The following is a 27,786-nucleotide window of genomic DNA, read 5'->3' as shown; positions in this document are numbered from 1 at the left end:
GTCATCCCAATAAAAGTAAGACCGGAGTCAAAATTTGTACGCAGAGAGGTACGGGCGGGTTTTGTAACTTTTACATGATTTTTGTCGAAAGTAAATTAAGGTCACAACAAATTTCCTTGTTTTTATCGAGTAAGATTATACAGTTATAATCTTTCTCGTTTAATTTTGTAATAGGTATAATTGTTTGTTTGTTTATAAATACTTTATTGTATATAACAATGTTTTAATAGTGCATAATAAGACATAAAAAATGCACAATTGCGGATTTACTTCCAGTCATAATTCTTAAGATACAGATATAAATTAGGTACTAGATGCCGCGTTTACATACACCTCGGTTATAAATAAAACAATACCAAACTAATAAAAAACTTAATATACCAAGATGCCTGAGCAATATTCTAAATAAGAAGAGAGACAGCCTAAACATAGTACCTAGCTACTTACTTGATTGATTTAGTTGAGAGCATAGGGATGCGTAGGTTAATGGCATTTAATCTTGCTAAAACGTTAGCCGATCCGTCATAATGAATATTTATCCTCGACAGAAGCCGGCCCCATACTTTTATGACGTTACATATTTTAGTAGCTGTGTAATTCCACTGATTACTTTCTTTAATTTTCGTGAGAACGGTATGCAGCCTCTAGATAAGTGTATTACGCTTCGGGAAGAGCAAACATTTATATAAATGAGTTTTTTTTTATAAATCCAACAGGGTTTTGAATATGTAATGGTTAAGTAGATATTGTAAGAGTATGGTTGATATAATAATAAAGTAAAATCTTGTAAAATTAACGAAGCTTCAAAAAGGAGTGCGAGATTATATGGTTATCAAATATAATCTACTATACCAACGCTTCTAAAACGAACTACAAATACCTTTGATAGTAAAACTTATCAGTTGCCTAGTTACCTGCACTATAATTTTCAACAAACACGAAACAAAGAGGTGGTCCATACAATGGCGGAACCACACGACATAATTAATTTCAGCCAACAATGATCCCTTTTAATTAAACATAATTGTGATTAATTAATTAACTCTACAGGTAGATAACCGTTCTTCATTCGTCCTCTCACATTACAAAATCGTAAAGACATAGGGAAATCACTGCTTTTAATAGCACTCAAGGCACTTGTATTTGATCCAGTCTTAAAATGTTTGTATCTTTTTTCTTATAAGGTAATTCTCAACAAACTTATACTTTTATATTAGATGACTTGATAATCAATAGGTAATTTGCTTCCTATTATAGTTCGTAGGTACTGTACTGAACCATAAACCATACATATTAACAGATATTTATATTCAAAATGGTACGGTACGTCATTATTTGCTCTCATACCAAGAACGTTAATGAAATTTATCGCCAAAAACAACTACTGCACAAAAATAAACGGTAAATGACTTTATATAATCAAAACTTCCAAAATTCCGCGAATTAAATATTAAATTTAATGAGTTACTCTTCCGTGCGATCCTTGTTTTGTTCCATGTGTCCCCCAGCGACCGCGTTTTATATTAATTTAATTACACTTCATTACCTGTATGAAGATAATGACTGACATTAATTGTTTATGTTTATTTATGACTAATTTTGTCATGATAAAGCATTCTTGTCGTAAATCTTTCGATATTATATTTTTCTAATAAATCAACATATGAAAATATAATGTTAATATCAGTAACAAAGAAGAAAATGTTGCAGTGCAGTTTGTTACCGCTTTTTCTGCACTAAAGCTTTGGAAGCAGCATTAAAAATTGTTTTAAGTAATTTATTTGACGTTGTGCAAAACCAAAAGATATAAAAAATATCAAGTGACGTTGAAATGTCCCATAATTATGAATAAAAATTTCGAATTTGAAAGCATTTTGTAAACGTTGTACAAAATGTTACAAAATATAAAGGTCGAAGCATCCTGCTACAAATATTGAAACTCATATAAAGTATTTTATATCCTTTTTGAGAATATATGGTACTTACTTAAATTACTTTAGATAGTTTTTAGGTAAATTGACATTATGGTATACAATTTAAGGTAAGCTTTAATTGTATACCATAAAGTTTTTAATTTTACAATATTCACCGATCATGAAAAATAGATAAGATGTAATTTCATATTTAATAAATATGCTCCGTCCATTAGTCATATGAAACATGTGCCAATACAAATGATATGGAGGTTTATGAATGAATGACAGACAGACGGAGGGAGGGGGAGGGGGGATGAGGGTGCTCCGAGGAAGGGAGGAAACACTAATGGATTACATTCGACTGAGTGAATTAGGATATTGTCATTTCTGATGCATTTTATAGCAATAATTATATTATTAATAGAATTACTTATGTTGTAGACTGTGGACAAACTTCCTTATCTCAGTAATTTGAAGTTTTTACATAACGGCAACCGTTTGCCTTTCGCTCTGCTATTAAATCATATTAATAACTATGATATGATAATAGCATATTTTAATAAGCCAACTCACTTTATTATATGATTATAATTATATATCTACAGATATACATAACCCAATAATTCCGTAAAATTTAATTACGCAAATAGCTTTATCTTGCGAATTACGAAAATGTGATTGTAATTAATAAGTATAGTGGAAATGCAATTAGCGTTTGTTTGCGTAAGTTCCCGATACTGCAAAGCCTTTTAGATTCAATTAATTAATTCGCGGAAGCAAATCTAAAAGGCTCCATTGTTTGAGACAAAGCGTGCATTGAGTACGTATTTAGTTATAGTTAAATTAATCTCTGTGATTAATTCTCCCGACGTCGAAAAATGTTGAACATGCACCTTAATTAGATACAGGGTAATCAAATATACACTCGGATGTTGAATTCTCATACAAATTACCACTTAATTTATGTAGGAGTAAAAACTCCTTCGATATTTTGATTAGTAAATATAACTGTAATTTATTCGGCATTCGTTTATCTCAAATTCGTGATGTCCCTTGCCATGTCATACCTTGCTATTCAAGCTGTAGGACATTTCTTTCGGTACTGAAATGGAAATGAATGTATTTTTATTGAAAAATATAGTTCTAAAATTAAGTGCGGTTGAAAGAAATAGTTTTTCAGTTATTATCATCTGTAATTTCATTTTGCCTTTCTCGTGGCCGTTAGAAGAGATAAATTAATTTTAAAAATGTGTTTTCAACTTTTTTCAGCGTATAAAGAAATGAACGGTACCTTTTTTTCCTCCTGTTTCTATAACCCATTACTTCCATTTTGAACTGTCTAATTGATACCTCCGTGTTCTATAACCGGTGATGCAGTTGCAATCCGGTCGCTGTGATACGCTTTCACTTTTAAAAGCTGCTCTCAGTTGCACTCCCGATAGTAAATCAATGGAGCGAATACCCGGCCATTACTGTTGCTACTATGAGTGTCATATTTCATAATCTTTTACCGTTTATATCTACCACTATGATAAGATATTTAAACAATTTTATTTATATTTATTGACACTCGTACGTGATTGATTATAACTTTGAAACTTGAGATTAATTTTTCTGTCATTAGAATGTCAATTCCATCATGAAGCCAACCACTTAAAGTCATGTGACCATTGGCGCTATCTACCACGTAAGGGATAAAAACGTGATATGTTTTAGGATTATAAGAGAAAACCATCAGATTAAACACGGCTGGATGTGTAACCATGATCCAATGGGTTAGGTTCCCCTGCAAAGACTGCGTATCTCAAACGACTCAGTTCGTGTAACCTGCGAGTTATGACAGGTAAGGTTTTTTTCAAAAAGTTAGTGCCACAACTGATAGAAATTTACGTAATAAACATAAATTAGTCATGCCATTTCATAGGCTTAGCAAAGTCAGTAAATCATTTATGGGGAACTGTATACGATTTTATAATAGGTTGCCGGAGTCTGTTCTTGATATGCCCAACCGAAAATTCAAAGAGTATGTAAAGAAAGTACTTTGTGGGAAGGCTTATTATAGGACTGATGATTACCTTAATGATAAAAACATCTGGCTCGAGCTTGGCACAGGAACCTCGTAATTAATTGTAGTTTAATTTGAACTTAAATCAAAATTTCAGTACACTCTGTACATAAATCTTTTTAAAATTGGCAATCCATAATATATATATATATATATATATTTTTCTTTTTTCAATATTAAATCTCATCTATCTATATATATAAAACTCTTCCGTTACTGAGTGACTGACTGACAGACAACGCACAGTCGAAACTACTGGTCGTAGACAGCTGAAATTTGGAATGTAGGTTCCTTGGGATATGTAGGGGAGCACTAAGAAAGGATTTTTGGAAATTCAACCCCCAAGGGGGGGAAAAAGGGTAAAAACGTTTCTATGAAAAATCTTATTCCTTGGGTTTATAAACTTGAAACTTGGCATGAACACGTACATAGGCAAGTAAATACGTTTGACATTATAAGTTTTTCAAACTACCCTCCAATCGTGATTTAGGGGGTGCGATTGGGTGACTGATTTATTAACGCACAGCCGAAACCGCTCGGTATAGGAGTCTGAGATTTTGAACAGAGGTTCCTTTAGTAACATAAGTGAGCACTAAGAAGGGATTTTTGAAATGTCAACCCCCAAGGGGGGGGAAACGGGATAAACTGAGCCGGGGCTGCGGGAAAGTTCTAACGAGATACCGTGGCCCCGGAACGCAAAGGGCAACTGAAGGAACGAGGTGGGTTTTAGTCAGTAAAAGTCTGACACTCCCTTCCGTTCCACCCAGAGCGGGAGAGGTCATTTGATGATTTCCCATCCTTAAAAAAAAAGACTTTGTATGACAACTTTCAGTCGTCTCTTTAACATACATAATAACATACATGCATAACATTAATAACATCACGCCTTTAAATCCCTATTTTGTGTTAACACTACCCATACAAACAGCAACGAAATTTGTCCGCATCCATTTTCACCTAAATTCTTAACGTTAATGAGATTTACTTTTTATTATCAGGTCAACCTAATAGCCTCACATGTACGTATAACTTCGTAAGAATTTTCTTTCAACTCCTAACCGTTGAGGAGTTGTACCTTCCATCATCAGCTCATTCACATGGGATGATGACTATCAGACGCAAATACTTAAACAGATCTATGAAATTGTCAAAAACGTAATTGCCTGTAAATTTGAGGTTTGCCCTTGATTTCCCTGGAGGTATTCCAGGTATTCCATCATCAGATCCTGACTAGGTAACAACGGGACCAACTTAAAAGTATACTCTACCGAACAAAAAAAGAATCACGTAAATCGGTCCATAAATCTCGGCGTAATCGGTATGCATAAATAAAACACCCGAATTTTATTTTCTATTAACTATCACGAGTTGTCTCGATGCTCGATAGATGGCGTTGGCATCGACATAGATCGCGCTATGGTTTCGTTACCGTCATTTAGCTAGGTAGCGTAAAATATTTTAATTTATCGTGTAATTTTAGCAGCGCCCCTAGCGGACATACGCGAAACTACATAACATATTACACACTACAAATATTTTGATTTGAAATTATTATTCGTTTGATTCATTAACTTTTAACTTGACTTATTTAACTTATTTTACTCTCTATTTCAGTTAATTTTTGATTTGTTGATTAGATTTGATATTTTTGATAGTGATAGGTGTCGAAGTGCGAGAAGTCTTAAATATTGGTTAGTAAAAAATACGTATCAGTTGCGGAAAGCAGGATGGGATGGGACAGGATAGGACTGGACGGGGCAGGACGGGACACAACAGGTTGGGACGGGACGGAACAGAACGAGAAGAGACGGGACAAGACGGGAGAAGCCATATGAATTTAAACCAAATATAAACATAAAACAGCCCCGCACGATACGGGATAAAAAAATGGGTGAAATTTTATGGCGTATCCTTATAATATAAATACATTTGCGCGGGCGAAGCCGCGGGCAAAAGCTAGTAAATATATAAATCTCCCGTGAACAATGTATTCTCCCGTCCACATTCTATTCTAAGTATAATTTAATATTGTGAAGTTGACGTTGTTGATGAAAATGCTGCAGTGCAGTTTGTTACCGCTTCTTCTGCACTGACGCCTTGGAAGCGGCAGTAAACTTAGTTTTTAAGTAATTTATTTGACGTCAACCAAGTTGTTAAACCATACGACAATTATTAAGCGATATAATAATATCCTATAATAATGAATAAAAATTTTGAATTTTGAATTTGAATTTTTTTTGAATTTTGTAAATTTATGTTTATTCTACTTCTGTAGGCAAGTAATGAGCATGTTCAACTTTTTAAGGTTAATATTTTCCGTAGTTGCGAATTACAAGGTCGTGCCGCGGCCTTAGCTTAATAGCTTATTATACGCTATGAGTATGTTATATACGAGGTTTTTTACGACTGAGTATGTCACATGTATCAAAAGTCTGCCCGTGAGGTTTATAAAGAGTCAGTATATAAGAATCAGTTTACATTAAAATGTTCCAATATTGTCGAAATAGATATGTTTTTACAGTTTCGGACATTCTACTGAAACAGTGTTAATTAAATTTATGTACTTAAATGGCCATGGTATTTTTTTCTAATTTATAATTTTGACAAAAGTCGTAGCAAACATACTCTTATTACGAAGTGCTACGAGATGCCACGAGTGGCGAAATGCGTATAAGGGCAAAAGAAAAAAAGTTTCACTGCTTATCTGAAACGAAAACGATAATAACAAAATTAAGTAACATTTTTATGAGTAATTGATCAAACAACGCCACACATGTTATAATAACAACAACTAATATGTTATGGTAAGTCAAAGAAAAGAAAACGTACTAAGGATTACATAAGAAACCACTAAAAATTCCAGCAACACTGTTTGTTTTTGTTTCACTGCAAAAATAAATATCCCAAACACATTGACCAAATAAAATAACTGATTAACGAAAAGAGAGAAAAGATACGTCCGGGTCGTAGCAGGGCGCCGAAGCAAACGTGGAAACGGAGCGAAAAATAAACATAGTACAGAAATAGGGCTATCGTTGATACTTCGATGACTACTTACTATCATCTTGCCTAGCTTTTATCTCTTTATAAGTCCCAATTTCAAGGTTTTTTAATAAACATTATATTATCATAGTACAGACACACAGAATCTTTACACAGTAAAGCTTCTGCGTACGTTGATACCTCAAACATGTACTTATAAAATTAGCATTTTTCGATTAGGCGACGGGTAGATTCTTAAACCATGCAAAATGTCAGAATGTAACCTTCGAGTTTTGAGACAATTGAGTGTCTACAAGTGACTTAGTTTAGCTGGAAGAGATGAGATGCTTAGCGATACGTCCGCCTTTGCTCAGAGAATAGGTTTTTAATGTATGATTTACTACATGTACAATTTTTATTTAGGCAATAAAGATTATTTATAGATCGTTTATTTATATTTCACAAATAATTTAGATCAGTTGATAAAACTAGTGTTCTAGCTAGGTAAACAACATGTAACTCATTCGTGTTACACTAATAACCTGTGTCTCATCCGTTCGCTCCGTATTTATCAGGCAGCGGTGCCAAACTCTAGCTCGCTACAAGGGTTTCAACTTATCAATTACAGCGTTCGCTACTTACGCCGCGGAAAGAGCAAATTGATTTAATGTAACCAGAGTGCTTTGACGAATATTATTAACGTCTTTTTGCACCCCCTTTCGCACCCCGTTTTGTTCTTTCCCGCGGTTTTGTTACATCGAATCACACTTACCTAAAAACCTAAGAATGTATCGTGTAATGGTGTATCATTGCTCTTTGTTATGCTATTTTTTACACATGTCAAAACAGGGATTTTTGTTGAAAATTATATGTTCTTTTCTGGTAATCTTTTTGTGAAATAGTAATAGAAAATGATAAGGTCAAAGTGTGCTTAGCTGGTTAATATTGAACTTTTTACAAAATGCAACTATTGGACCATTTCAAGAACTTTTAACTACTCAAATGTGCAATTCATTTCACGCTTCCGGGTGTCTCGGGTTAATCCCCGTTCGTGCAAATGCCTTAATAATAGAATAGCTTTAATAAACTAAGTACTTGTCTTCTGTTATAAGTCAGTATATATATTTAAAGCTTTATAATTGTTATAATAATTTTTTTAATCCAGTCCTTCGTCTAATTTGACACTTAGATTGTCCCACTTAGTGTAAATTCATTAGGTTAATAATTACCATTTCCATCCCTATTGACAACACCGAAAGCACTTTAACTAAACCAATACATACATATTAGTTCTTTATCTTTTTTTTCTGTGAGGGCACAGAGGGATACAGATGCAAGATCTCGGCTCGAAAGCCAATGCTTACTGCAAAATTGAATTCTTAACAATACTTGCACGGATATCGCAATACACGTCACACTATAGTCGCGAATCGGGCCCTGTTCGTGCAAACGCCGATATAATCGCGTTAATAAATACGTCTCCGTCCTCTCATTAGAGCACCATAACTCCTCATTAGTGGCATGCTAATTAATGTGACGTTTACGAGCGCCGTCGCTCGTAACTCACTCGGCTTGCTTCGACCGCTTTCGTTCGCTCTTTCCTGTGCTAGTGTTTGGAACATGAGGATAGAATTCGGAACAATCTTAAACAAAAGAATTGATAAGTACTGGTAAATAGGTCGTCAAAATTGATGATGATGATCAGTCATCATAACGTTTTCAAATTTCTTTTTTATTAATTTTATTTTTTAAAGATAAACGTAGGTTCGACTTACACGAAAATGTACTGTGTAAATATTGAACAATAAATAAAATCATTATTTTCCGTTAACAAGTAGCGCTCATAGACCCATTTGCATTAATATCGCTTACGGTTTGCATAATTTGTCACTTATCACTAAACGCCTCGTCGTAAAATTGTGCTGGCGCAGTAAAATAAATGAAATTAAAATGGTTAATTTTAAAGTATTCAACTTTTATAATGCCAGCGTGTACATTAACTGCATTGCAGCAAAGTTTACTAACCGATGTGTTTTTACGTCCAGCCTTTATGAACATGGCGTATAATATTATGAGCGAGCCAGCGTATCACGCGCCCCATCGGGATCACCTCTGTAATTAAAGCTTTAGGGCAAAAGTTGGACGTGAAGATTGTAATCTCGGACATAATTTTAAATCAAATTAACACTTCAACTTTAAACCGAGGTCATTAATGCCATTACAGCGAAACAATATGGAGTCGTGACCGCACCGGCCGATATCTAAATAATAAATAAATAGGCGCGCGGCTATCGCGGCATCGCATCTGCCGTTAATGTTCGCCGCGCGAGTTTTATAATTAACAATAAATTCGGTATATTTTTTGTGGGACCGCACCGCACCGCACCGCGCTTGCAACATTTTCCTACGCGGCGATATGATCTCAATAATGTGAACGATATGCTCTGTCGTACGCTTACGCTACTCGCCCGTGAATACTCCGCAACGAAAATAGAATCCTTGAAAATAATTAGCTCTTTCTCGCCGCACGCTCGATAACGAAGCAGTCTTGACGAAATTCCTTGAATTTCTTTGGAAAACACCAAAATGCAGGGTCTCCCCCCGAGCCGGGCTCCGTTATCTCGTTATCCTAATGAAGTCTACGCTAATGACGAGTAAGTAAATAATAGGGCGGCTAATGGGGGCTTTATCATTCTCGAGTGCGCTCCAGGTAAGGGCCAATTAGAGAGCCCGCCATCGGTCCATATTGTTCGGCACAGTGCTCGCTTCGATTACGATTATTTTCGAACGACTCTTGGAGCTGATAAATTGGACAAACTATTGCAAAATGACATCCGCGGTTTGCCGCACCGATTTTAATTTCCGGTTAAATTGTCACGTGTCTCGCTTACTAATTATTAATCTGTCCGTAATCGGATGCAACGTCGTACCTAATGAAACTCGAAAACATTAGATGTTATGCAGCAGGAGGATTAAACAATAATGGGAAGTACCTACATTGCTTTGTTTTGTGAACGTAGTTTCATCCAAAAAAAAATATATCTTCATGTCCATTTTAATAACGTGAACACAGGTTATCAAAAACTTTTAATTAAGTTTTCATGTTTCAGTAAACATACCATGCTCATTGATAAGTAATTATGTGAGATTACATCTCAAACAGGCAATATTGATGTTGGGGTACCATATACCATCCTTTAATCGCTAAAAGATGAATCTAATCGGACAATATTATCAGATCCCGCAATTACTCGGCGGCGGGCGCGCTTATTATCACATCAAGTTCGCATTATCGAGGGGACTGCGGGAATATGTTACAACCTGTCCAATGCCGAAGATAAATAATACAATCGTGACTTAGCACAAAACAATCGACGATCACTTCACTATCTACACAAAATGCGGCACCAGTTAACCTAGACTCAAAGTTAAACAGAAACTAGGCTTCAACAATCCATCGAGAGCTCGAGAGCCGACACAATGAGGCAATTGCTCGCACTAACAACCCACCCCGACACCCGAGTGCTATTTCGTTTGCTTTTTAGTATTTTTAAACTTATTTCCATAATAAGCCACATAAAGGACCGGACACCACTAGTGCTATAGAGTGGAGGCTGCGTCTTCAATTCCCGACTGCTAACAAACTTCCCGCCGCTGTTTTTTATTGCGCGGAATTTAAATGCATTTTTGATGTTACGAGATGACACGCGGCGGACGTCCGCCCCGCCGCCTCACCCCGCGCCCTATAATTTCCCAACTCGAAACTTCACTACGGTATTAAGCCTTGATTGCTTGAAGAAACTTGGAACATTTTACCGTATTCTTCGTTCCCTGAAGATGCCGCGGCGCTAGCGCAGACGTTTATTACTAACTGTGATTTGAATTAATTTAGAATGATCTTCAAGGGGCGTACAATGCGTACGTTTTGAATTCGGGGTAAGTACTTTAATATGCGCAAGCCGTAATTCACGTGTGCGATTGTAGTCATTGTTAATTTGTAAATTGTAGGATGCAAATTAATTTGGGAGCTCACCTCCGATATCCCGATCAAAAGGGTTACCATGTATGCGGAATCTCTATTACGGTTTTCAATTAAGTAGTTGGGATATAGTTCGACCACATGAGGAGTGGTACACGACAATACGTTTAGCGGGCCAGCCGCGGGGCAGGTGCAGCCGCGGCCCGCCATTGACTTCCACGGCGTAGTTTTTAACACTTACTAAAAGGATTGCCGTGTTCGTATCGATGCTTCTGAAGTATGAAAGTTCTCAACATTTCTTGTTTTTTTTATATGGAATGTGTTATTGAATATTAATGTAATATATAAGTTAGTATTATAACGTAATTTTATTAGTATTAAGTAATTTTCTATCCTTATAACTTTTACTTTTATATATACCAAATCTCTCTTCCGAAATAGACAGAGTTATAAGTCATAAGACTGGACGGTTTTAGTTTATAAACAATTAAAATTTTTGCGAAAAGTTTTGAGAAGCTTTAAAAATACCGTAATGTCACACTATAGCGCTAACTAATTTGATGTAATAATTTATTACACTACGTAAAACTTAAACATGCCTCCTAATTTCTATTTAGACGAAACTGGAATAAACGGGGCTGCGGGCAATAACACAGTGTAATAATTAATTGGATGTTTTGAATGGTTGCCATCCACGTGTGTAGTACCAAATCGCAGGGCGAGTCCGGTACGGGCACATTAATTAGCGATGTCGAGTGGTGGGGGGCGGGGGTCGTCATGAAAGTTTACCATTTAATTAGAACCACCCTCACCTTTGTAACGCCGCGAGAATAAGCACAAGTTAAGGCTTCTCATTAGTCGTCCTCAAGTTTCAAACGGCAAGACTCCTACGATCTAGCGTTTGGATCATTGAAATAGATTTGTGAATATTGAATAAAGTCGCACCCACACCCCGAAGCATTACTGTGGAAAGTGCAATCGGAGATACGCAAAAATGAGACAAACAAGAGGTTTCATAAATAGCAAAAAATATGGCAATGTATTCAGTTGTTCAATTCATAAATGATCAATAAAAAAATATCACTCGTAACCTATTCACAAAAAAGTTCACTGGGGTAACCACAAATGTTCATTTTTCGAAATAAAAATCAGCCCGTATAAGCCAAACCAGGCTCTAGGCAAAACTATGATGAGGAACAAAGGGCTGTAGGTGGGGCAACCCCGTCGCCAATTAGGCTAATGGACAGCATCCGACCTGCATTCATACTCGAAATCCTCCATACCAAGCTGCAGCTAATTTTCGCCTTAAATGCTGGTGAGAGCAGACGAGCTGTTGCAGCGACGGCGTTTTTAAATCACTAACATGTCTCAAATATTATCTCACTTTGATTAAAGAATGTATTTATTTAAAAAGTGTATTCTCCAGAATACAACGCCTAAAGAATTTTTTTGCTAATTTCTTTACTTTTATATCTATCTTACACTCTCTAAGAAAGATAAATACCAAACTTAAGCTGCCTACATCCATGCACTAGTGTGATGTATATAGTTTCGAGGTTGGTCCCTTAGAAAAAGTTGTTCAGCTTGGTGTACTGATTCACTTGACATAAGGATTGTAGGTACTTTATAAAAATAACCCTGTGTTAGTTATTATTGTGTTAAAGTATGTTATGTTATAAGTACATTCTGGCAGCAAATTAATTTAATCATATTAAAATTATAATAATTCTCAAAGAACGACTAGTTGCAGCGTTTCAACCGCAACTCTTCGACCACCCGTCTGCTCAGACTACGTCGTGGTATGCATCGCGACTCATTACTTCACTAATGGATGCCGTAATGAACCAATCTAACAGATTGCTCTCGAATCTTCAGCCAACACCGCTGATTTGAAAGCCTTGCGACGCTCCTGTCTTTTAAATTAAATAGTCTAGTCAATGAGAAAGCATGACGAGCTCTGTATCTTGACAAGGAAAATAGTTCTCATTTCAAAGTGAATGTTCAATAAAAGAACATAAATAAAAGAAGCACGAAAAGATATTACTGTTTCTTTTATTAAAATAAATTTATCTCTTTCTCTACATGATAGAGTGCTTACGACATTTTTTAACTCAAAACTCAAGGCCGCTAAATACATTATGTAAGGCTTCATTTACATACCCGGTATTTACAATGTAGTCTACATTTTCAGTCTCTGCTAATTTGTCAAGCCATTTTCTATGATATTCACAAGAAATAGGATAAAACGTTCCTTTAAATCGCGTAACAATCATTAATGAAAAAAACTTCCATATTAAATGTACCAATTCGGATCTATTAAGATTATGAAAAGGAAATGAACATTAAGCTTTGGAATTATCATTAGTCAAATTTATTCGTCACCCTTAGGACGCGACCAATGATCCGCATTAATTTAGCAGCAAATTAAATTTGTTTGACGGCCAACGCCGAGTCGCGACACGCGGCTACTAATCGCATGGTTCTGGCGCGACTTCCGCAACTTGTTCACAACTCCAATTTGTAGCTCCGTTTGTGCGACTCGAGAAGTTATATTAAAAGGTCCACAGTAATTTTCTTGACAAACACAATGAATAATGAATGGCGCAATATAAAATTCGGATTGAGGAGGGCGCCTCGTCATGTGTCCCGCCCGACATGTTTGTCTCTCTTAATTCTGTGTGTTTTTGCTAATTGAGTCCCATTTCAGCATCACCTGAGCATTCCTGCCGCTCGTCAGCTCGCTTCATGTATCTATTATTCATTTAGGACCGCCTAATGGAGACGCGAACTGCTTAGCTCTTCAATATATTCGCTTCTCATATGACACGTTTCTTGCGTTACTCGGTGTGAATTCAATCAACTCCAAACTCAACATAAGGCGCAAGATTTATGATCGACACAAATCGAATTTGCTAACAAACAATATCGTATTCGAAACGATACGTAGGATACGATACGAGTATATCAATATTGCAGGCGCTATTAATACGTCCGCCTCATGAGCGGGGGGTCCCCAACCCAACCCTGCACCGCCGCCTCACACCCCGCAGTCGCCGCTCTTAATTGAATGAGGAGCGGGAATTGTTTCCCAAAATGAAACAATTAATTGTGCAACGGCTATTCCGCCTTACATGGATAATACGTTCGTTTATGGCCTCCTAACGCGGTTGCATGGCGTCCTTTATTGGACCGACTCTACGAATTTGTGTTCATTGGCGCTCGTATCCAAAATTTAATCGGGAATTTATAAGAACGTCTCTTTGTTGTCCCGAGACCGAGAAAGTTTTTGCAGCTGCCCCCGACCAAATTGTATTGTGCGGTGTTAAAAAGATCTCGGTTTTAACGAAACCCTCAAGTATTTCGCCTAAAGGTGGGGTTCACATTATGCGCCCGTTTCCCAGCAGACAGCGTTGGTCGGTGCAGCTTTAGTTGGAGGCGAGACGTTTAAAATTTTCATAGCACGTGTAATGTGGGTATACCGCGGAAATTCAGCAAAACATGTGGCGCATTCAACTTGAAGACGCATCGTAAACCGCCTTTACGCCTCACCACGAGAGCCTCTCAAAACTTTTCATATTCCCGGACCGTAAAACAAGCCAAAAAATACGACCGGCGAAAAACATTGTAAATACTAGCAGGTTATCGACGCGGCCCGTCCTACTCTGCCCGTCCGAAAATTAGTTTTAAAACATATTTTTACAAGTCTGCTGCACATAAAACAAACACACCAAAACTTGGGATTTTGTTGAAATTACTACGTTTTCTCTATTTACTACAGGCTTTTTAAATGGGGTGCAATTATTTTAAAATCTAGAGATAGTATTTTATTTGTTCTAATTCTTCATGACTTTTTCCTCTTCAATGTTATTTAAGCCACAAGTCAAAGAAATGAATGATAGTACCAGAATGTACACAAAAACCGTCCACAAAGACATCTCTTGAAGTTCGTCGATACGGACAATTGTATCAGCGCATAGGACTCCCTACACAAACGGGGTGGCCGTATGCAGGGGCACACATTCAATTTGCTATTTACCCCGGAATGGATCTAAGTCATTACTTAGCTGAGCGAGAGAGATGGAATGGGATGCACTGGAAATTACACCGAATATACACCCGCTTTCACTGCCACTGATGTTAAACAGACAAATACGCGTTTCCATAATGAACACTGATCTTACAATCCTAGAACATTGCAGAACTTTAGCGAAATGAAATAGTTAAAACGTACGAGAATATTTCAGCTGAAATACCATAAATTTAGTAGTTAAACGAGATTTAATCGCAGCAGTTTCTGAAAGCCCGTCCGTATGAAAGCGACATTTGTTATCAAATAGCTAATTTACTTGGCGTATTAAAAAAGTTGTATATGTAAAAGTTTGAATGCAGGGATTGCGGGGCGGTGGAGGGGTTCAGCGGTCCTCAATCACAGGAAGTGCGCCATCTCATCGCGGAAGTGGTTTCTCGTGTCGTCCCTCTCGCACGGCGCCTCGCCTGTTTTGTGTTTTGTGAACCTGCCGTTAATGGACACGTTCCTCTGCTTGATATGCCCCGATCGAATGCATTTCGGCTGATGAAAAAACTACACGCTGTATGTTATATTGAACATTAGTGCTCCGGGTGATATGTTGCTCTATGTATTAATATAGGAGGAAATGTATGTAAACATTTTCTGTATTAACATAATTACACTTTTATTTTTGATGTTACACTTTTATTGACGCCGGACTTCTAAGTTATTCGTAACCCATTGACCGAGAGGTAACCCTGTCTAACCCTCTGCTACTTACTCACAGGTATAGGTTTAGGACTATTTTGTTAATGTTAACTTCATTTGATTGCGCTTTAAATGATCTTAGCTCTTTCTTTTGAGCTCAGAATACGGTATAAATTTTCTAATTAATTACTCTGGTATATTGCGAGCAGCGATATCCTATAGGTGATAAAGGTTTTACTTTTTTATTTTTAGGTACGTAACCCTAAAATGAGATGTAATTAAATCAGAATATTATTAATACAAGTAACAAAAACAGCATATTCTACAAAATTAATCTAAAATGAGTAGGCGGGTTCGTGAATGTAATAACCCATCTTCTCTGTAAAAAATTAAACCTTTTTAAATTATAATTTTCCCCGTATGAAATAAGTATGACGCCCTTATGTTAAAAAGAGTTTTTACGGATTTAGGGTATGATACTAGTGATGCGTACATCAGTTAGGTATATTAAAATTGTATATAAAAGAAAAACTACTAGAAAAATACCTAGGTATAGGTATAGGTATTTTTCTTGTTATGCCTATTTCAAAAAACTTACAACTATGTAAATTACAATATGTAAATGTTATAATACTTAAGTCATACTAAAAATATAAAGACCATACGGAAAGACAGTACTAAGGGTGACCGATCAAAATTAAATACCGACCTTGAAACGACCCTTTGTTTACTGTAAGTGGTATTTATAAAAAAACGGCCTTTAAAAACTCAGGTACGATGAAACGATGAAAGGTTTAGCGAAAGGGTTGGCGGCTGGTCTAGTAGAGTGAGTCACTTCGAAAATTGACAAATTAGCCTTGGAAACAACCTTTGTATTGGTATACTTTAGACTTGAAACATTGCGCTATTTTTACATAATATAAGAATATATATTAGTTTCCGTTCCAGCGAAAATTTCGGAAAATCCTCTATTAATGCACCCTAAGGATACAACCAACATGCCGATTGCAAAAACCCAGCTATTTTTTCTGATATGTCAGACATTGTATCTTCTATATATTTCGTTAAAGCAAATTGTAAAAAAGAGGATTCTTTTGAAAAAAAAATTGCGCCGCCTTGTAAACCACTAGTATAATTTAAACTCGACGATGAGAGTTGCAGTGATAGGGGTGCCCGATTAAAATGAATCACAACGCTAATTGGAGACTGGCGGTTCATCCAATTAGCCGGGCTTAGAAACCCGCCCGCGGGCCCCGGGGCCTGCAGCCCTAATCTACCCTCTTGGCTAATATGAACCGTGTCGTATGTCTTGGACGGCACTTACCAAAGTTGCGGCTTTAATTAGGTTTTTTTTCTTCCAAGGTGTTTAGAAATGGAAATTATTTATTATTGCAAACATAATTCAAGGCCATTTATAGGGTAGGGACCACATATTTAATACAGAATATGTTTGTTTAAAAGTTTCTTTAGTAAGTGATAAAAATAATTAAGACAACATTTTTAGCTCCGATATTGAATAAACGAAGATTCTTTTGTAAATTTTGAATCCGCGTTGTTTAGGCGTGCGGTGGAGACTTCGCGGCGCCTAGTCTCTAATGACACCAACTCCCGAGTTCGCGTGCGCAATTCTTGTTATTTCTTTATTACAAAGGAGTGCCTCATTAATTTGGCAGCCCCTCAGGGTTGAGAGTCGCGAACCCTTGACCTCGTTTGCTAGCGCCGCGACACTGAACCGTTCTGAATTGAAGTAACGCACCTTGCTATACATAATTAACGATCCTCATTACTGCGTAACAAATATCGCGCCACCCTCGCCTCCCTCCCGACAAACACCCCGCGACTTACCAAACTTGAACACTTTCCTCGGACTACAAACGACTGTCGTTCTCGCAAACGAAATCCACATAAAAGTCAAACTTGGATCATTCCAGCCTTCGATATAATTCCTTGACTCATCGTTCCAGCTAGACAGTTTCTATTATCCCTAATAGTGGCCGTAAGAGTTTTAAAATGGCTCGGATAGTAAAACTTGTTCTAGGAAGTGTTTGCAGGTCATGCATAGAGCGCAACTAGAGGAAGTTCGATATTGAATGTCGCATTGTATCCGGCAAATTCGATTGCGATATGTGCTGGCCAAGAAAGAGTTCAGGCGTTATGTTTGTCAACACGCCAGTATTAGTTTACTACCTTAGTAATTCGTGCTTAATTGAGAAATTGCTTATCGAAGGTGTAAATTTACATTTGTGTGAAATGACTCAAGTAAAACTGAGTTAATTTTAAGAAGGGACCGCATGTAAAGAGGCTAATGAACGCGGGCCGGCGCCGGGCATCGTGTCCGCGGACTCGTGCATTTTTAATGGCGCACGCTAGCATACTCACTATTAATATTTACCGAACACGTCAAGAGGGTGCACTTTACCTTTTAGTTAACTAGCGTCCGGCCGTTCATTAAATTTTCACGCGCGTCAGTTTCGGGCGAATTTTCCGCGGCGCTGGCCGGCCGGGCCGATAACGAGCGCGGTCCACGCTCGTTACGGCCGGCCCCGCTGCCCCGCTACCCGGTGCCCTACCAACAACCCGACCAAATTTTATTAATAATAAACTGTAACTGAAACGGCAGCTTTGAAGTAAGAGACCGACTCGAACGCTCGTTATCGAGATTATGCAAAACTCTTTGACGGACTTACTCCTTTAAGTAACATTATGGCACTCGAAATAGTTTTCCCTTCAGTCCCGAGTCAGCCGAAATTACGTTGAAATCGTCGTGCACGAGTAAACTAGTAAGTTTGTATAAAAATATGGAGTAACCCATGGGGCCATAAAGACGAGGGCTGTCGGCAGATAAACATTGATCGGTGAAGACGTGAGCGATGATTAATGCAGCGGTCATCGAGAGCAAAGTTGACGGGCCGGGCTGGCGCGGGCCACCGTTTTACCTCAACTTACCCAAAGCACAGAAGAGCAACTAGTTACGTACTTATCCATTCATAATACGAGCAAAATTCTCGTTTCGTCGTTCTGAGATCTGATGGAGGAATGGTCTTTAATTCGCATAGGACATGCTACAAACGATAATTGTTAGATCAAAGATCACCTAACGTTAGAGTATCGTATCTGTAGCGCTTTTAGTTTGCGATGGTGCGTGCCGCGCCTGCATGAATAAGGAATGAGCGCGGGCGCACGCGACGCGACAAACGGCCGCGGCGCACGCGACACCGCCCGCCCTCGCCCGCCCTAATTTATGGCCGCCCGCCCGAACCGAACGCTCACTATCACTCTTATATCTAACCGTGCCATATCTTATTGCTCGTCTGAATTTGCGAAACGTATTACGTAAATTAGTTCGCTTCTGATTATATAAACTGGAAATAAAACAACTCAGTGCCTTTAAATTTTAGAAACATATTGATAGTTTATGATAGTTATTGTCTATAAGTAGACTCTGACTTCAGATTATTATGAACAAAATAGTTATTTCTACAAAAATTGCGTTATGTTTCTTTGTTTTATTTGTTTTGTTGTGATCTTAAAGATATTTTATATAAATTGTTTATCGTTAAGTTTTTATGTACTCTTATCATATACTTAATTTGTATATTCTGTCAACACCGGGGTACCCATCTCTCACAAACTTAATACTGCCTCCAAAACCATCCATGCGACCGTAAGTCATCATGCGACAATAGCCTACTAAAGGCGATCCTCCCGAGCCGAGGGTATGATCTCAATATCGGCAAACGTGGACTGTTTGCCGTCGTCTCGACGCGCCCGTCTACAACTATTAAATTATTTAGGGCCGACCATTGTCTCGCGAAAGTCTATCCGATCGTCGGCCGCCCAATATAAACAGCTAGTGTTGTTACAACCCGATGGGAATGTCCCGATCGACCGCATGCAAAATGTGGAGACTGTAGAAGGATACAATGACCGAGCCAATAAGTTAAATGCCGGATTTTGAATACCATAAACTTAACGTACGAATTACTATGAGAGCCATGCTCTTAACATTTTTTTAATGTTTATTTAAAGACGGATAAACAAATCATTCATCAAAATAAAATTATCAAAAATCAAATATGTAATATCAAAATAATCTTTTTAAACGTATATTAATAATCAATGAAATTAATATACATTTTCTTTAAATAACAATGAGTGTGATCATAAGATAACTCTGGGAACCTTGTAACAGATAACGGCACCGCAATAACGCAATAAAAGATGATAACTCACAAATGTGAAAAGTCGTGTCGACTTACATTTTTGTAATACCGGGAAGAAATATATTTGTTTACAAAATTTATTAATAAACTTGTCTAACTAATAGTTAGTAGAAACAACATACATATCTGTAGCGTCGTCATCTAGCAACCGAATGTGCGAGTATCGCTCGCCAGAAATCGTTCTGTATTGAGTTAGTCCGGATGCGGCCGTGTTTGCTCTACTAGTTAATGGAATGTCCATTGTGTAAGCGGAGCCGCTTTCCATTCAGCTCGATATTATATTGGACGTATGTATGCAACCCTTTCTTGAACCGTTTAATAATCAAATTTGTAGTGCTGCGTATTGACATTGCCCTAAAGTTTGCAAGAACTTTAATTTTCGATGGTTTACTTTTAGCTAAGGTTGCTGCTTTATTGGGAATTTCGAGATATCCCTTGTCTAGTTCACTTAAAGTTCCAGTTTCTGATGGTTTACTTATTGCTAGTAGTGACACTTTCGTGGTAACTTTGAGAGATTTTTTAGTTCGATAATACATTTAATTGATCCTAGATAATTTGTGAATCGTGTGAATTTATCTCTATAGGTAACCAACCTTTTCAGTCTTTTAAGATGCAGTAAACAAAACGTTACATTCATTACGAATCAAAACGCGGATAATAATACCAACTTATACTACAAGTGTTAGTGTACATACGAACTTGCGCAAAAGTATATTTCCTTTCCTGTTACTCCACTACTAAAAAACTTAGTACATGCATTAAAATTAACAAATAAGGTTGAAACTTGGTCGGCCTATTATTTTGGGTAGCCTGCAGGTTGGCTTGGCTGCGTATCATGTGTCGGTCATTACTACACGGATGTAGGGTCAGCACGGTGACCTCGGCTACATAATCTGACCTTTGCAAATTGCATCTTTGCTATATTACGGTACTAAAGTAGAAACTTCAATTAAACTTATTTAGATTTATCAAATATCCATTAACATAGATTTCTTTCATAAACATTGACCTCGCTGGTTTTTCACCGGATATTATAAAATTCTGCCCTTTTTATATGATGAATGCTTAAGTTTCTAAGGTTTTGTATATATGAATTTTTAAGGCGTTGTATATTTTGACGTAGATAAAATTAAGTTTTCATTCCAAAATGAGATACATACTCCGGTTGATTCGATTATCGTCGCAATTGCGTGTCATCGTGTATTCTTGGCACAATAGTTCCGAATACAATTGTTTCATCCGCGAGCCGCTACGACAATGGCTCGCATAAACATTATGCATGTTTAATTAACGATATTCCTAATTCATAATCCGACAGTGATAAATTAGCCGGCTCCGTCCGCCGTAATTAGGTACGCAATTATCGCAGCCCGTTTGAATTCATTAAAGTATGCGCTAGGTGCGCGTGATTTATCGCGCAGTCTCTCCGATACTAATTAATACGCTACACTACACCTGCACAACCACCCTGCGGCGCCCGCACACTTCCGGTGGGATTTTTAACCGTACCAGCTTGCGCAGCGCAAAATAATTAATCAACTATACAAGATCCTCATATTGTTTCCCCTTCTATTATTAGGCAATAAGCGTGTTTTCCGCGGCCGAGCTAGCGTAATTGGAAACCCTATACGGCTATTTAATTTTCCTAGCCCGAGCCGAGCCACCTGGCTCGATGGCGAAACAATTGCCGAGCTCCTAATTATATTTTAATCGCAACATGCCCCTCGTCCGCCGCGTGGGAGGTGGTCACAGCACAACACCACTAATTCATTTGAGCGTCGGGACTCGGCCGAGCGCCACGTCCGCTCCGCTCCCGCCTCGAGCTCTGTTTATTCTCATAGGAGAGTTTAGGTCTTCTAAAGCAATACCGCCGCTTAAACATATTAACCAAAGCGTTTATAAGGGTTTACTGGCGCACAATGGCGGCGGTTAATTAAGTTCTGCTTGTTGGGGGCTAGACGTACCACTCAATTTATGCATGAAATGTCGTGTTTTTAATTTAACTTACATACCAATACTCGTAGAGCAAACGTCGTCGGGCGACGCAGGGCCCGAGTTGATCAAGTGCAATAAATATTAAAGTTACAATATCATTGTTAGAACACTCCGTGTACCGAGCAGCTGTTACGCGAACTATGCCAATTGTGTAGAGGCTTTTGTTCGCCACATTAACTATGTACCTGCCTAACTATTCTACAGTATTAGCGCAGTATCAATTCCGGATTCAATACAAATTTTCATCTTTAGTAGTTTAGAGCCTCATAAATCTGGTATTATTGCACATAACTGTGATCAATTCTAAATTTAATTATAGAGAAGGATCGCCAATAATAACCAATTTCGGGACTGGCTATACAATCAATTTAAAAGGCGATGTGTGAAAAATGGACGCAACCCGCGGCCTGCACCGACGCCATGATATATAACGGCTAAACGCTTTGGCTGCAATTCCTTCAAGATTTATTGGAGAACGTGAGATTTATCTAAACACTAGTAATTTGCCACGTACCAACTGACTGACAGAACTAATTTTGCGAATATCAAGAGTTTTCTGGAATGTTTTCTACTTTGTTTCTTAAAAAGAAATCTTTTTTAGATAGATACATTACTTATATTTTTACATAAACTTGAGGAAAGGATATTTTAATTCAAGGACGTCAGTGAAGTCTTATACTTATTAAAATTTTAAACATTTTTTTCCGGAAATTCCCTTCAATTTAGATGATCAGTCTAACAAAATGGATATCGGAATAAAAATAATGTTCCCCAGTTCATGCTCCCTATGATTATCTCAGTACCAAAGTTATGAGAAACTGAATAATCTAGAAAAGTTCCAGTGTAATGTATGAAAGCACAAGCGGCGGCGTGGCGGACATGTGATACGATTTAGCACTGAACTGCTCTGCTCCTGCGCCCACTTATATTAGCCTGAAAGCCTCCTTACAGCGGAGAGGGGCTGCGCATTGGCCATTAGCGTGATTAGAGAAGCAGCCTCCCTCCGCATCACTCGCGAATTCTTTAGGCCTCTCATCTCATAATACTCACTACATATTTCATTATTTATGAAAGCTATACTTTACTCTGGAAACAACTCGAACAATCTTCCTTAATAGCCTTTTTCCTAATTTTCTTTTTGTTTTGTTGACAGATGATGGCGTGTTCGTACTTAAGCGCGCCGACGATGAAGCCGGAGCCTTCGAGTGCAGCTTGCTGGACGCCGCCCGCGATGCCGGCCTGCTCGTCCACAGACGTCGAGCCGACCATGTCGATGATTCCACCGTACTTAAGGCCTCCCCTGAGCGCTCTCGGGCTCCATGCCCCCGTGATTCCAACTCTCTCCCAGGAACCAGCCCTGGACCTCACCACGGCAGCCCTCAAAACATCTCCTCCGAGTGACGAAGCAGAGTGAAGTGTTGTGCCACAGACTAATAAACACAACGGACTTAAATTACTACCGATGGTCAGTAATACGTTTGTGAAGTCATTGAACTGTTAACTTAGAACATACATATTTAATTTCGGTTGTGAAAATTTATGTAAAACTTTACTCGCTGTATGTAAATTTCCATTAATTACTGGTACTTAAGAGTTGAACAGAATGAGGTGTGTCAAACACAAAGGTGTTGTTGCTATTTATCGTGATAATGAAATGAACACATGAGAAAATGTCGATGACATCCCTAACTGCGCGTCAGCGTACTTCCGTTGTAGGTTTTATTTTTTATTTAGTTAAATGATACCTTTTGATGATGTAATGAAAAATTAGTGTGGCAATTATTAAACAAGTAGTCCACAATTGTTACAATACCGTATTTGTTACAATTTCTTAATTGATGAATTCAAATGTTTAAATAACTTAAAAGCATTGTCGCGTCGCGTGTCAAGTCTTGCCAATGGGTACACCGTATGAGTATGAATTCTTATTATTTTAACATCGACCGTGTTTCTTGCACTCATCTCTGTGATTTACAATCTTGCTGTGTAAATAAATTTCTCGAATAAATTTGTTATTTCGTATATAAACAACGAGCTCTTTACGTTGGCCCGTTATTTTAATCGTTTATCTGTACATAGTAGCATAACATCTTAGCCGTAAGTAGACACATCTTGTACCTAAATCGATAAAATAACTTGTTAGCAATAAAACGATGCCAACTATGAAGTTTCAAAATTATACTAGATCTCTGTATATATTGATCTGTTTACCATCAGTTTATTGTTCAAATCGATTATAAATGTATACAGTATGTAAGTTATCTTAAACGCTAACATTCCTTATATGTATTAAATGTACTTAAATCGTGTCAAGTATTGTATATTTGCATACATATTTAAACTATATGTCATACTGTAAAGTTGTTTTCTCCAAAGTATGATCGATGTGTCTGTAAATAATTTTCAGTCTTTGTAAAAGCTGCTCACTAGTATATAATAAAAGGCTTATGATATTCATGAGTATTTTAAGTGAATTAATAATTAGTGGAGTCCTCAGTTCATAAATGGCCTGTTTGTTTAAAAACTATCCTGAGGCCATGACTCACCTAATGTCGTGTTATACATGTCCTACCATTCTCAAAGGATTTGCATAACACCTCTGATTATGCAATGATTACAACATGCTGGTCCCTGTATGATTGATCAGAGTGAATCAACTCAGAAAAATATAAAATCCACCGCATTCTATTAATCATTAGACCTCCATGTAATATATACAAGTATCACGCACACATCACATTTTGCCCGGGGGGGTAGGCAGAAACTACATCTTTCCACATGCCACGATATCTGCATATTTCCATCGCTTCATCAACATTCATAATTCTCTTCAGGCAAGTTCGGCTACTCTTGACCTGACCCTTTTTCAGGACTTCCTTAATTTGATCAAGATACGTTCGTCTATGCCTTCCCACTCCGACCTTTCCCTCGACACTCCTTGTATATTTGCATAGTCAACTTGCTTTCATTCATCCTCTCCACATGACCAAACCATCTTAACATAACCTTTTCTATTCCTGTGACTACATCTTCTTTCACGTCACAACATTCCCTTATCACGCTGTTCCTTATCCGGTTACTCAATGTCACACCGATCATACTCCTTAACGCTCTCACTTCCACCGCATTTATTCTGCTTTAGTGCTTCTTTTACACCCAACTTTCGCTCCCATTCTTTAATGTTGGAACCAACACGTCCCTATGCATAGCCAGGCGAGCCTTTTTGGACAGTTTCTGACTGCTTATAAAGGCATGCAAACCTCCATTCACCATGTTCCCCGCGTTCACTCTCCTTTCAATATTACTATCACACTTGCCATCTGATTTAAACTTTGATGCTAGATATAAAAACTCTTTCACTTGCTCAACTTTTCCTCCTCCAATCAAAATATTACATGCTGTCATTTTCTTCTCCAATTCAAAAAACAATGTTTAAGTTTTACTGACGTTCACTTTAATTCCTTTCTAATAAGAATACAAAGCTTCATAGGTACATACAGTTTACCATCTCCTGTATCTCTTCGGCTGACAACGCCAGTATGGTTTTAAATTTATAAGTTTCGGTAAATAAACTTACAAATTTAAAATCAATCTTTATTTCTCATAATGATAACACAAAAATGCTCTCAATAGATGCACGTATAATCATTCATTATATCACATCTAATCGAAATATAATAAGTCAAGGCAAAATATCATTAAGTTTTACGTATGGACAAGGGTAAGCCTAATGTTTATATTTCTGAAGAGTAGGATTCCTATGTTATATTTCTTATATACTTAATTGTATTAACCCAGAGCTTCAGACTGTACTAAAGGCTATTTGAAATTAAAGGTCACATCGACATACCTGTAAATGTTAGCGTTTAGTGAATCTTGCCATCAAACCATTGTTTAATATATAAAACTGCTCCCACTTCTCAAGTTAAAAGACAAACTGACTAAGGTCTGCCTGGTGAGGTAACAAGTATTTATATATCACTGAATCAACTAATAAAGAACATACAGTCCAGACAAACGTACTAAATGCAAATTTCTAATCGTTACCTCTACTTTGAAGTTAAAGTGATAACATTTGCCTATTATTTCATTGGCTGATTTTGAGACCAGAATTTCTGTTTAAAGTGGGATCTTACACGACACTTGTATATCATTTGACAATTTATCGTATCGTAAAGATTCGTATCAAATTGTATGGAATACCTTCATTCTTCAACATGAAATTCACTGACAATGTCTAGTGAGACTGTCGTGGAAATCCCCAGTTAGAATGAAGTGGGGGCAGTTTGTTAAGGGAAGTGAAAGTTGTGGTGTTACCAGTCAACAAAGAAAGAACATAAATTCTAGTATAAGAGAGTCGAGGAAAGGAGAAAATAAAATTTTGTAAATTATAGCATCGTTTCATTGAAATTATATCCTTTTATCCTTTCAGTAAGCCACTAATCTTTGGAAGACTACCTGACCTAGTTATTTTAGGACAAATATTTTGAGGGGATAAACCATTGTATGAACAGTTAAGTAGGTAAAAATTTAATCAGGATGCAGAAAATGTATGCAATAGTAAAAGTCTTGAGAAGACTGATAATACCCACGCTTAGCTGTTTGGCTTAATGATAGAGTTAAGATCCAAAAGTGGCAGGTTACTAGCCCGTCGCCTTAAAGAAGACTCCAAGTTTACAAGCCTATCTCAGTCGGCGGCTAGTCCGAAGCTTGTTAATGAGAAAGAGATGGAGTGGTCCTATTTTTCTATTGGTGCAGGGAACCACACGGCACCAATATCCAATCCGCCTAGGTATATCTTTTAATGTCATCGGGAAGTTTAAATATCTACTTCACAGCTCCATAGTCATACAGATCAGTGGTACCTCTATACCGAATATGAATGCAATAAAGTCGTCCAAAAACAACTTATAACTCATGAATAGAAAACTTATGAGCAAACAAAAAAATTTAAATCCTCCATGAACTACTACATTAAATAAATATTATATCATGCGAACCAACATCGCAAATCTATTCACGGAAACGTCGATAGCATTCACATACATTACCGTTACAAATCAATAATTGCTTTTCTATTATTTGCCTTTTTTAACCCAGTACACATATAGTCTTTTCACAGTAAAGACAAATTCAGATAGTCACAGACTAATTAGCTTTAGGTGATACTTGGTAAAACACTGAGTGTAAGTACAAATTTAACGTACCTAATTATTTCCTAAATGTAAATTCCCGTCATTGGTGTTTTTTTAGGAATAAATTAATTTTAGTTATAAAAACAAATTAAATTTTAAAGATTTTTAATATGCAGAAAACGACTCTTAAAACAAGACAATATTAATTTTATTTTAATTTATGATGGAGTTTGACTCCGCGGGGCAAATGTACCATTGTTTTCCACAAAAATACATTCTGTTGGATTAAAAAGCAAGAAAACATCTGGTCGAGCCTGCTTAACATTGCAAATTGAACGATTATGTAAACAAGCCTTCACGAAGCCTTTTTTGAGTACCACGACAACCGGGCGGACTCACTGGACAACTAGTTAGCATTCAAAAATATTTTGATTTTATTTAATTAGACCGAAGATAAAAGGTAGATAAAACTTAAAAGATTTATAAATTTGTATGAGTTCGTGTAAAATGTAGTTTAAGTATTGACTACAATATCAAAATATTATTCATAGGGAGAGCCTTATTTCCTGCAGTAGACTTTTTATGACCGAGATGATGATAATGAAAAAAATGATTTTACAGACCTCCGAGAAAAACGAAATCAACAGATTTTCAATTTTCAATGGATGATAAAATTCTGCCTCTGACAGATGTTTAGAAAGAAAAACCCAAGGCCTTTTCTAGGGCATAAAAATCTTAATGTAGACTTTTCCGCGAAATTAGTTTAAGGTTTTC

At 37.2% G+C, this 27,786-nt stretch overlaps 1 protein-coding gene across 1 annotated transcript in view; it reads left to right on the top strand.

Moving 5' to 3' along the window:
- LOC106143210 (LIM domain transcription factor LMO4) overlaps positions 1–26,268 on the top strand; it is an 84,578-nt gene extending 58,310 nt beyond the window's left edge. The window contains exon 5 of the mRNA XM_013345236.2: positions 23,031–26,268. The gene's annotated coding sequence lies outside the window, so the exon portion shown is untranslated. The remainder of the gene's footprint in view (positions 1–23,030) is intronic.
- Positions 26,269–27,786: the final 1,518 nt, after the last annotated feature.

The sequence above is a fragment of the Amyelois transitella genome, chromosome 2 (genome assembly GCF_032362555.1).
Source record: "Amyelois transitella isolate CPQ chromosome 2, ilAmyTran1.1, whole genome shotgun sequence".
NCBI classification, from domain to species: Eukaryota; Metazoa; Arthropoda; class Insecta; order Lepidoptera; family Pyralidae; genus Amyelois; species Amyelois transitella.
Note: the sequence above shows the minus strand (reverse complement) of the source record. Positions and strands in the feature narration are given on the sequence as shown.